General features: G+C 41.6%; 1 pseudogene; it reads left to right on the forward strand.

Annotated features, from left to right (window-relative positions):
- The first annotated feature begins 4,227 nt into the window (after window positions 1-4,227).
- On the forward strand, window positions 4,228-5,883 carry LOC145552694 (uncharacterized; annotated as a pseudogene).
- The last annotated feature ends 7,308 nt before the right edge of the window (window positions 5,884-13,191 follow it).

The following is a 13,191-nucleotide window of genomic DNA, read 5'->3' on the forward strand; positions in this document are numbered from 1 at the left end:
GTAGATTGGTCTCCCAGACAGGCATGCAGGTGGACGGTGGCTCTGAACCTGGACTGGAGCAGAACCAGAGACAGGGCCAAGGTGACCACAGAGAACGGGACGCTGTCTGATTCTTTTCCTGGGAGGATGAAGGGAATGACGATCTGGTTTCTTCCAATAGGACCGTGTTGTTTGGTGAGAGACTCAAAGTTCTTCCAAACACCATCATCTGGTCGTAGAGGACTAACTGAGATGTGTGGGATCATCTGGTCTCCTGCCTGCCTCATTGAGTTCCAGCGGTCCGGTAGTTTCACGGGTCGATGTTTTTCATCAGGAACTATGCAGCCGAGCTTCTTGGAGCAGTAGAAAACTCTGTGCTGAGGCTGCAGCCGTCCTGTGGCGACAGCGTACCCCAAACCGCAGGTGACACAGTTCCAGGGAGCGTAGAGAACCACGTCCCTGATGGAGGCCAGAGGCAGCAGGCAGCTGGCTGGGATCATAAAGTCTCTGATACATCCATGAGCCACAAATGTGATGTCCACAGTGTCACTGTGGTCCTTCTTCTCCTCTGCAGCGATGTGTGTCTGCAGGAAGTTAAACATGTCTGCCAGCCTGCTGAAGGTGCTGGACTCAGAGTTTTGTCTCAGCCACGTCAGGACGGTTTGGTCGCCACAGTTTTCCACAGCAAGCGCCATCAGTCTGCTGCGTTCATCAGGAATCGTGACGATGTCAGAGCGATGAACTCCCCTGAGGCGTTTCCTCCTGGAGAAACCAGCAAACTGAGCGTCAAACATGTTGACCAAATGGCCCCCAAACCACCACTTTGGACCCCCCAGACTGTAGATTAATCAGAAAGCCAGTCCTACCTCTGAACTCTTTGTGATCCTCCAACAGCAGCAGCGCTGCGGGTCTGAACAGAAGGTGGAGGGAAAATCCAGATAATCTGGTTGTTTCTGTGAGTCGACCACAAAAAAGCACAAAAACACAAATGGGTTATTTGTGTCTTGCTTTCATTCTGTATATTGTTTTATATGAATAAATCAAAGCTAGATGCAGAGCAGCAAGAAGAGCAAACATGGAGGACAGTCTGCAGTCATTATGTGACTGCAGACTGTCCTAAAAACGGGTCATTTTTTAATTCCCCTTACATGGAGTAAAAGAGGAAAATATATCCGACAAAAAAAAATCTGAAATGTTGAGCTTAATCTCAGGAATATCCTGCAAATAAAACCAAGTTAAACAAATTTTAAAAATTCTCATGTTTTGAGAATAATGTCAGAAATTTTCAGTTTTCTGAATTTGAAAAGTAGAACAATAGCCATAATCCGCCGCCATATAATTACATATTTTTTTTTTATAATTTCAGTTTTCGGTCCTGCCAGAGGGAAACCGCTCTGCCTCTACTCTGCCCCCTGGTGGAACCTTCTGGCAACACAGAACCGAAATAACTACATTAGAAATATAAACATAAGAAAAATCCCCTAAACTTTCCCCTAAAAGGAACAAAAGCAGAAAGGATTTTTTTCCCTTTTTAAATCGGCTCTCTTTGTTTGTCTCAGTATCCTGGAGAGGAGGAACCTGACAAGTTTCACTTTTAGGGGAAAGTTTTAAAAACCCTGTTTTCATGCTGTAACCCTGTCAGAGGGGATTTCCTGTGGCAGCTGGGCGTGAACTGAAGGTTAATCCAGATCCGGATGGTTTTCAGCCTGGATGCTCCATCTGGTTTAAACTTTAAACTTTCCCTCCTTTGAGTCAAATGTCCAACCCCCCTAAATCTCTCTGGAATTCTGAAGTAGAACATTTTTTATTGTTAAACAGCTTTATTTGTTATTTGGACGAAAGGAGCAGGTTTAATGAAATGCTCATTTGTTGATTTTAGTGACATTTACCAGCAATTCCTTTAAATCTGATGGATTATATGTTGTATATATTAAAGTAGATACTGTAAGGCCTCAAAGACTTTTTATTGACAGAAGCCCCTCCTCTTGTTTGGTGACAGTTTTGCTTTCATTTAGTTTCTGTTTTCATTTAAAGCGTCGTCGCTGCAAACGCTCATCGAAAACATGTTTTAACCAGAAGATCTCCTCAGAAAATGGATCCTTTTCATTGTTGGTTCCTCTGGAGATCAGACCACCAGGATCATTTTAAAGGTTTCTTTTATTATGGAGTTTATATACATTTGCAGAACTGAGGTAAACAAACTTTTTTAAAGTCTCTAATTTTCCTGGTTCCCAGCAGGTTATTTATTCTTTCTTTCAGTCAAATATGTTGAATATTTTTCTTGTAAAATTAATTTCTGTCCCTTTTCTGCTGAATCAGGTTTGTTGTTCTGCCTTCAGAACTTCCTGATGTTGATTCCATCCATCAACCAGCAGAGGGAGACAGAGAGCTGCGTTTTTAATGATAAACTTGAACCCAGAAGTTTAATTATATTGGAGCTAATTCCAAAAACAAAGGGATTGTTTTTATGTAAAAAAATAAATAAAAATGAAATTTTATAAAATGTTTATTTATGTATTTATTAAGATCTATTTGAAGCGTTTAAAATCAAAGTGTTTGCAGACTCACAGATGCTGCAGCAGCCGTTCGAGCTCGTCCATCGCAGCAGAAAGCTGAATCAGGTTGTGGATGTAAAAATCACTCATAGCTGGTTTTTCATCAGGAAACACAAGAAAACAAACAGAATATCAGTTTACACATCAGTAAATGTCTAAATAATTAACAAAAACCTTGAAGTATAATCATCTCAGGATGAATTATTGTTCTTAACATTCAACAGACGTAAAGGAGATAATAATACTCTGAATATTAATGTCTCAATATGACGCAAAATGTATCAATAAAAACAGACTGATTTTAAAAAATGTCTAAAGAAAAATAAAGTTTTTAAAAGACAAGCTGCAGTCTGAGAGCTTCTTACCTCTCAGGTGAGTCTGAGGAGAAAACCTGGAGCTGCTCTTCTGTCCAGATGATAAAATGTTTCTGAAAACGGTTCAGACAGGTGGGTATTTACCCACTTTACCGAGTGGGCACACACCCAGTCAGGGAAACACCTGAGTGGGTGTTACCCTGACTTCATTTAAATCTTTGAAGATGGAAAACAGTTTTACTTTCTTATTAACATGTTTTGTAGAAAATAAGAAGTTAAATCGTGTTTTTAATGTTTGTTTTTTAGTAAAACTCAGAATAAACTGATTTCTGTGTTTATTTTATGAATAGAAGATAATCCAATATTATACATTTACAAAAAAAACCTAAAACATTTATTTATTGTATAGTCAGAGGAACCAGAGGTCAGATAAAGGCTGAAAATTAATCTTTTAATTTTAAATTTTCTTATTTTTTATAAAATATTGTCTTTTTGTCTTTATGCACAAATATGTATTTAAATTATGTCGTTTTTTAAAAAATCCTACATAGTCGCACATTCCTTAGATCTGAGTATCTGATAACATAAAATCATAACTTTGTCTTTACTGTACATGTTGGTTTTTGTTGGTTTTTTATTTTTTATATAAATAAATTTTTAAATCTTTCTGTAATTCCTCTTTGCTGAGTTTTATGTTGGAGGCTGAAATCCGGTTGAACAGGTTTAGATATAAACAAACTGGATGATGATGATGTTGGAATTCCAAAGAAATTCCCGAATGAACCTTCCCATAAATCCGATGATTTCTTGTAACTCAGCATCTTTCTCCTCTCCACGGTTTGGATTATTTATTTTTGTGATCAGGTCTGAATCTTATTGGTTTTTACCAAAGATTCTCAGTCAGATCAAATAAAATGTCTCTTTATCTCAAGTGTGTTTGAATATTTAGCAACTAAAGTGTAAAAATTAAAAAGCAGAAAGATCCACAAAGTGTCACAAGCCTGTTATCTGTTATTTAAAAATGTGGAAGTGATGGATTTTTTTATTGCAGAGATTTCAAAGGACCAAAGTGAGGAAAAGTTTACAAAGTACGAATACTTTTATGTGGCTTTAGCTCTACAGACTTTATTGAAAGATTAAGTAAATGTTGATTATTATGGCTTGGACTCAACAGTAGCTTTAATCAATCAACACGTCAATCAGAACATTTCCAGCTCCAGACTGAATCTGGGAAGGAGGAGCGACTGTCAGTCCTTTACATTAAGGTCAGCTGCATCAGTCCAGCAGAGAGCAAAGGTTTCCTCTGACAGGTTCTGCTCACCCATCCGGACCTCTGTTTGCTCCTCAAACATCTCTCAGGTCAGCAGAGTTTATATTCACATTTTAATCAGGTCTTTGGCTGCAGCTGCTTTCATGGTTTATTTTATTTTGATCCTGAGATAAGAAGAAGTTCCAGCTGACAGAGAATAAAACCATCAGAGCAGCAGGTAACTCACCAGGTTGTTTATGATTGGTGTTTTTGCTTGATCAAGATTTCAGGAGAAGAAAACTTTGTCTTGGAAGTTCGTTCACTTAAAGACGACGTCTGACGTCTAAATGTGGAGAAAAAGTTAAAGATGCTTCCTGTTAAACATCTAATTCAACACAATAAGAATAAAATCAACTGGAATAAGTTAAATGGTCTTCATCAGAACCGTAACTTGGTATCAAGTGATGATGAAGAAAGACTCAGACTCAGCTGAAATATTTGCCAGCCTCTATGAAAGTTCAGGAGCCGAGTCCAGTGTGTCCAATCTTCACCGCTACCTGACAGTGGACAGCACGTCTCTTTAGCGGCTTGTTCTGGAAGGGGATGTTTGTCAACCACTTCTACTGGAAACTGATGGGTTTCAACACAATGAACAAAGATGATGAACATGTAGAGATGTTCAGGAAGGTTTATGAAGCTCAGTATGCAGCCATAGACTTCTGCCTGCAGAACTATACAGATTACATGAAGAAAGATGTGGAGGAGACAGCCAAAGGACTCAGTGCTGATGACAAAATGGCCATTGCTCTTAAGGTGAAAACATTTCTGGACAGTAAGTATCACTGATATAACTGACTGGTGATGGTAACAACAAGGCAGACAAAAACAATCATGTTGTGTTTGATGCAGCGGGAGAAATCAATTTGCTTGTGAGCCTCACACTGCTAATCTGTCAAATGAAACATATTAGGGAAACTACAGAAACATGTTTCAGCAATAAATACTCCACAGAAATCAAAATAGACCAATGTGTGGAACGCTATGGAGCCGCATATCCCGAATTCACTGAATATGCCAAGGCAACACATGTCACCTACAATGAGGACTTTGCAGAGGTGCCGATGCCTCTGCATCAGGTGGGATGTGTAAGGATTTCCATACATTTCTCCAGGAAGTTGCCCACCTGCACAGATTATCTATGCCATATCAACAGACTTCTGGATTCAAACGAATATGTTTGTCGATGTCCCACTGGATTCTATGGAGAATATTGTGAGCAGTGCATCGACAAAAGCATAATCCCGAAACCGGACGCCATCTTTCCCCCCATTAAAACTGTACAGGACAGGCTGAAAATCCTAGAGGACGGCCTGAAAGAACTCAGATGTCACAATTTTTAGAAGATTTTCACAAAATCCTGGAAGAAGAAAGAAACCATGGCTCGACAGAATCCTAGCGCATCCCACTGTGATTCAATACATCACCACCAGATGGCGCCAAACTTCAGTCCTGCCAGTTGGAATATAGTCACGTTTCAGATTATGTTAATATTCACCAACAACTGAAATCTTCTGTTTTTTTGTTGACAGGAACCACTCATGTTTCTGAATAAATTCTGAATAAATGACTGAATTGATGATTTACTGCTTATTCTGAATAAAAACACATTTAAATGCAAATATTTAAGTTGAATGTCTCTTTGCTCACCTGGTTTTGGTTCTGTTTAAGTTTATAAGACGGAGTTAATAAACCAGATCTTTAATAGAATTACTCCAAAGTAGAAAAAATATGTAAACAAATCACATTTTGTTCAATAATAACAATAAAGGAAAATTAAACAAAAATAAAGTAATTAATTACCAGAAATGTTTTTTCTCAATAAATGAACAAAAAACTAGTGCTTATTTAATGTTTTAATTATGAGTTCATTAAATTATTTTTAAAAAATGCTGATTTAAAAAAGAAAAAAAATGACAGAATAATGTATTTCGTTTGTAACAAACCAGGTGACAAACGAACCTGCAGTGCCATCAAGTGATTAAACTGCAGCACTGCAGGACATTTTCAGATAAAATAACAAAAATGTAAGTTTGTGACTTTTTCAATAGATGATCCACCAGATGCGTTTTCATTATCCTGATCTCTCTTTTTTTGTTAGATCAGATCCTAAAACCTAAAAGACTTTCCCCCCTCCACCAATCACAGCCGCATTGTGAGGAAAAACCCGCCTGATAAAAGACACTTTGCGGCCGCATTTGCGCAGAATCGCGGTGCCGCGGCTGCGCAAATGATCCATTTTCTGGATAGTTTGTAGTAAGTTATTGAAGTAATCTGAAAACAATGCTGCTTGTGTTTACTGCTGTTGTGTCTCAGTCAAGCACTTAAATCTTTTTTTCGCGCTACATCATGGAAAGAGTGGAAGTATTCAGTGAGTGGCGGAGTCCTTCTCAGCCTCAGAGCCTCTAAAACATGTAAACTTTCACTTTTCCCCCTTTAAATTAGACTTTATTTCTCTGAGCTGCACACAGCTGGTGACACCTAGCAACGGTTGCTGAGGTGACGCAACGTTCTTGGATGGAATCTGGTCCTTTATGACATCACAGAGTTTTCTGAGTATTTTGTCTTTCCTTCTGCCACTTTCTTTGTGAGAGACAGTTGAAGTTTGGTGAGAGACTGAGATAGTTTGCGATTTAAACAAAATTTGCTTTACCTTCAGTTACAAATCCAAGAAGCTATGAGCCACGTAAAGAATCCAAAGCCTCTTGGATTACCGGCTTTAACCGGGAATATGATCACACCGATGATGGAAGAGTTTCTTTTTTCCTTTTCATTGAATCGGATAATGGATTTGGCCATGGGAAAACCTGATTGTGACACAAAGTCCAGCTTGAAGGATCTGTTGTTAAAGTTACTGGATAAATGTTATACTTTTATTCTCTGCAATATCCCTAAACAGGACATCCGATCCCAAGATGTGGACACGATCTTGGGCAATGCGCTCCTAACATCATTTTCAGACATCTTTTCGATTACAGGGAAGATTCATCCCATGAGCTTTGACATTTTCAATGAGTTGTTCATTAAATATGTCAAAGAATCGTTGAGCTCTGTCTGCTCCACGCACGATCCTGATACTTCTGTGGTCTGCCACCTGTCTTGGTCGGAGGCCGTGGATTCCATCTTTCCACATGCACTCCAGCTGATAGAGGAATTATCACTGATTTACTTTGAAGAAAATAGTGAGACAGAACCAGAATTTGCTGAATACCTGCAGCGGAGAAAAAAAAATCAGGAATCAGACTTGGAGATGGTGGATGAATTCATTTTGGAGGAACTTTCAAAGATCTCTAATGAGAGGGAATCAGATCTAAAGATGGTGGAGGAATTTATTTCTCAAGAGTTGTCAGATCCCAGTTTAGAGATCTCTGATGATTCATTGGATGCTCTTCCACCAGCTGATAACCAAGGTTCCAGAGATGAAGAGGCTTCTGTTTTGCTATCGGAAGAGGCACCAGCTCATAACCAAGGTTCCAGAGATGAAGAGGCTTCTGTTGTGCTATCGGAAGAGGCGCCAGCTGATAACCAAGGGTCCAGAGATGAAGAGGCTTCTGTTGTGCCTCTTCCCATAGCACAACAAAAGAACGAAGCAGCTGGAGTCGAAATGAAGAACCACCTTCAAAATGACGGAAAAGATCAATGCGAGGGAGTTTCACCAGCACCAGGACATAAAGAATCAAGAGTTTCATCAGTGGAAAACGTTGTTTCCACTGAGCAGCATCTCTCAGAGGAATCAACCCTCTCAAAAGGGAGACAGTTAGTTGATGCAGAGCTGGAGTCAGTGGTTACCACAGAGCTTGAGGAACCGCTGCCAGTGAGCTCAGACGCAGAAAAGGAGGAGCAGCAGTCATCCATCATGCTGCTTGTTAATACCATCATTACCAAGGCCCTAACAAAATCTAGGATAACCTGCAAGTACAAACACCTCCAAAAAATCACAGAGAGGTTGTCTGAGAAAATCTGGGCCGAGGTCAAAGAGCAAGAACTGAAGATTATTCAATGTAAACTGGACAGTCTCAGCAAAGACATTCTGAGAGAAGTCACCAAAAAGATAGGCTGCTCAAGAAAAGACATTTTCTTACTGTTGGGCTTAAACAACTCCGTGGTAGATGAGGCATTAATTTCTATTTGTAAAGAAAAAATAGTAAAAAAAGCCAAGAAACCCAACCTCATCAAACGTTTCTGGACCTCTATAGGCAAGACTTTCAAGTCCCTATAGATAATTTTCTTATTTTTATCCCATCCATAATACAAATGTATGTTGGTGTTTACTGTTTCCCCTGAGACAGACTGGCGACCTGTTATGTTTTTCTCATTTGCACAATTTTCTGGTCAATTCAAACACAAAGGGTTCAATTGTTAGGGGCTGCACAGTGGCACAGTTGTCTTGCAGCAAGAAGGTCCTGAGTTTCATGCGTGGGTTCTCTCCGGGTACTCCGGCTTCCTCCCACAGTAAAAAAAAAAGCCTGTCAGGTTAATTGGTCTGTATAAATTCTCAGTGTGTGTGTGGACATTTGTCCAGACTGTCTCTGTGTTGCCCAGAGACAGACTGGTGACCTGTTATTATATAAATCTAATTTGCCCAATTTTTTGGTCAATTCAAACAAAAAGGGTTCAATTGTTAGGGGCTGCACAGTGATGCAGTAGAAAAAGCTGCTGCATTGCAGCAAGAAGGTCATGGGTTCAAATCCTGGGCCGGTGTATTTCTGCATGGAGTTTGCATGCGTGGGTTCTCTCCGGGTACTCCGGCTTCCTCCCACAGTAAAAGAAAAAGCCTGTCACATTAATTGGTCTGTATAAATTCTCAGTGTGTGTGTGTGTGTGTGTGTGTGTGTGTGTGTGTGTGTGTGTGTGTGTGTGTGTGTGTGTGTGTGTGTGTGTGTGTGTGTGTGTGTGTTTGTCCAGTCTGTCTCTGTGTATAACCAGCAGAGCAGGAGTTTAAAATAAACTAATCAACCACCGCTGTGTTCAGGGAGGCTTATTAATAATTGGAAAATAATATCAAATATATATACTTTTCTACTTATGTATATAAATAAACTGGCTGAAATATTTGCCAGCTACTATGAAAGTGTGTATATATATACACTGCTCAAAAAAATAAAGGGAACACTTAAACAACACAATATAACTCCCAAGTAAATCAAACTTCTGTGAAATCAAACTGTCCACTTAGGAAGCAACACTGATTGACCCGACGAGGGTCCCTGTTGTCAATCAGTGTTGCTTCCTAAGTGGACAGTTTGATTTCACAGAAGTTTGATTTACTTGGAGTTATATTGTGTTGTTTAAGTGTTCCCTTTATTTGAGCAGTATACTTATGTATATAAATGAACTGGCTGGAATATTTGCCAGCTACTATGAAAGTGTGTGTATATATATATATATATATATATATATATATATATATATATATATATATATATATATATATATATATATATATATATATATATATATATATATATATACACACACTTTCATAGTGTGTGTATATATACACACACATATATATATATATATATATATATATATATATATTAAAAAAAAATTCCCTTCTCACCCTCCGCGGGTGGTCTGTTTCATCCTCTGAGCTCGGGTCGTCTACCAGAGGCCTGAGAGCTTGAGGGTTCTGCGCAGTATCTTGGCTGTGCCTAGAACTGCACATTTCTGGACTGAGATGTCTGATGTTGTTCCTGGGATCTGTTTGAGCCACTGCTCCAGTTTGGGGGTGACTGCCCCGAGGGCCCCAATGACCACAGGCACCACTGTGGTCTTCACCTTCCAGGTCTTTTCCAGTTCCTCCCTGAGGCCCTGGTATTTCTCCAATTTCTCATGCTCCTTTTTCCTGATGTTGTAGTCACTTGGTATTGCTACATCCACCACAACGGCTTTCCTCTGTTCTTTATCCACCACCACAATGTCCGGTTGGTTTGCCATTACCATCTTGTCTGTCTGGATCTGGAAGTCCCACAGGATCTTAGCTCGGTCATTCTCCACCACTTTTGGGGGTGTTCCCCACTTTGATCTCGGGGCTTCCAATCCATGTTCTGCACAGATGTTCCTGTACACTATGCCCGCCACTTGGTTATGTCGTTCCATGTACGCTTTCCCTGCCAGCATCTTGCACCCTGCTATTATGTGCTGGACTGTCTCAGGGGCCTCCTTGCACAACCTACACCTTGGGTCTTGTCTGGTGTGGTAGATCTGAGCCTCTATTGCTCTGGTGTTTAGGGCCTGTTCCTGGGCGGCCAGGATGAGAGCCTCTGTGCTGTCCTTGAGTCCAGCTTTCTCCAGCCATTGGTAGGTTTTCCTGACATCAGCCACTTCAGTTATTTGTCGGTGGTACATCCCATGTAGGGGCTTGTCCTCCCATGATGGTACTTCCAGCACCTTGTCTTCTGTTCCCCATTGCCTGAGACATTCGCTGAGCACATCGTCCGTTGAGGCTTTGTCCTTGATGTATTTATGGATCTTGGATGTTTCATCCTGGACAGTGGCTCTCACACTCACTAGTCCTCTGCCTCCTTCCTTACGGCTCGTGTACAGTCTCAGGGTGCTGGATTTGGGGTGGAACCCTCCATGCATGGTTAGTAGCTTCCTAGTCTTAACATCCGTGGCCTTCATCTCTTCCATTGGCCAGCTAATTATTCCGGCAGGGTATCTGATTACTGGTAAGGCATAGCTGTTTATTGCACGGATCTTGTTCTTGCCATTGAGCTGGCTTCTCAGGACTTGCCTTATTCGTTGGAGGTATTTGGCTGTGGCTCCTTTCCTTGTGACCTCATCGAGGTTGCTATTTGCTTGTGGTATTCCCAGGTACTTGTAGCTGTGCTCTATGTCTGCTATTGTTCCTTCTGGGAGTGAGACCCCTTCTGTGTGGGCGACCTTCCCTCTCTTTGTAACCATCCGACCACACTTCTCTAGTCCGAATGACATCCCAATGTCAGTGCTGTAGATCCTGGTGGTGTGGATCAGTGAGTCGATGTCTCGCTCGCTCTTGGCGTACAGCTTGATGTCATCCATGTAGAGGAGGTGACTGATCGTGGCCCCATTCTTGAGTCGGTATCCGTAGCCAGTCTTGTTGATGATTTGGCTGAGAGGGTTCAGGCCTATGCAGAACAGCAGTGGGGACAGAGCATCTCCTTGGTATATGCCACATTTGATGGACACTTGTGCAAGTGGTTTGCAGTTGGCTTCAAGGGTGGTTTTCCACAGCCCCATCGAGTTTGCAATGAAGGCTCTTAGAGTCCTATTGATGTTGTACATCTCTAAGCATTCAATGATCCAAGTGTGTGGCATTGAGTCATAGGCTTTCTTGTAATCAATCCAAGTGGTACACAGGTTGGTGTGTCGGGTTTTGCAGTCTCGGGCGACTGTGTGGTCTACAAGGAGTTGGTGTTTGGCTCCTCTGCTATTTATGCCTATGCCCTTCTGTGCCTTGCTCATGTATTTATCCATGTGCCCGCTTATCTTAGCCGCTATGATGCCTGACATGAGCTTCCATGTTGTAGAGAGACAGGTTATTGGCCGATAGTTGGATGGGACTGAACCCTTCGAGGGTTCCTTCTGTATCAGGATTGTGCGCCCTTCAGTTCACCATTCAGGGTGAGTCCCATTTTGTAGAAGCTGGTTCATTTGAGCTGCCAGTCGCTCATGGAGGGCAGTGAGTTTCTTAAGCCAGTAGGCATGGATCATGTCAGGTCCTGGTGCTGTCCAGTTTTTCATACCCGAGACTCTGTCTTGGACATCTGCCACAGTGATGGTTACCGGGGCTTGTTCCGGGAGGTTGCTGTGCAGTGCTGTTGTGGGACGCCTCCCTTTCCCATATGCCTTTCCAGTATTGTTCAGTCTCCAGCCTGGGTGGGTCTGCTCTGTTGTTATTACCCTGCCATTGAGAGTACACTTTAGCTGGTTGGGTGGCGAAGAGCCGGTTAATCCTCCTGGCTTCATTCTCTCTCGTGTATCTCTTTAGGCGGCTGGCCAAGGCTTGGAGCCTTTGTTTGGTAGTTTCGAGTGCTTCAGGTATGGGCATCTGGCTGTACTTCTTGGGTACTGATCTTTTCATTGCACCCCTTTGGAGCTCTGACAGTTGACTCACTTCCCTCCTTGTTATCTTGATCTTAGCCTCTAACCGTCTTTTCCATGGTGGGTATTGGGTCTCATGGTTGCTCTTATAACCAAGCATCTCAAGGATCACTGATGCTGAGTTGTATATCAGCTCATTGGTTTCTGTTATGGTGTTGGTAGGGATCGTTCTCAATGCTGCATTCACATCTTCAATGAGACTTTCTGATGGTACTTCACTCAGCCGTTGTAATTGGCGTCGGGGTCGTCTGGTGTTCATTCGGGCCATGATTCTCTCTCTCAGGTCATATATATATGTGCAGAATATGGACTGGAAGCCCCGAGATCAAAGTGGGGAACACCCCCAAAAGTGGTGGAGAATGACCGAGCTAAGATCCTGTGGGACTTCCAGATCCAGACAGACAAGATGGTAATGGCGAACCAACCGGACATTGTGGTGGTGGATAAAGAACAGAGGAAAGCCGTTGTGGTGGATGTAGCAATACCAAGTGACTACAACATCAGGAAAAAGGAGCATGAGAAATTGGAGAAATACCAGGGCCTCAGGGAGGAACTGGAAAAGACCTGGAAGGTGAAGACCACAGTGGTGCCTGTGGTCATCGGGGCCCTCGGGGCAGACAGTCACCCCCAAACTGGAGCAGTGGCTCAAACAGATCCCAGGAACAACATCAGACATCTCAGTCCAGAAATGTGCAGTTCTAGGCACAGCCAAGATACTGCGCAGAACCCTCAAGCTCCCAGGCCTCTGGTAGAGGACCCGAGCTCAGAGGATGAAACAGACCACCCGCGGAGGGTGAGAAGGGAATTTTTTTGAATATATATATATATATATATATATATATATATATATATATATATATATATATATACACACACACACACACACACACACTTTCATAGTGTGTGTATATATATACACACACACTAAAGCTACTTTCACCCCTGCCTG

The sequence above is a fragment of the Poecilia reticulata genome, chromosome 8 (genome assembly GCF_904066995.2).
Source record: "Poecilia reticulata chromosome 8, P_reticulata-male-v2, whole genome shotgun sequence".
In the NCBI taxonomy this organism is placed as follows: domain Eukaryota; kingdom Metazoa; phylum Chordata; class Actinopteri; order Cyprinodontiformes; family Poeciliidae; genus Poecilia; species Poecilia reticulata.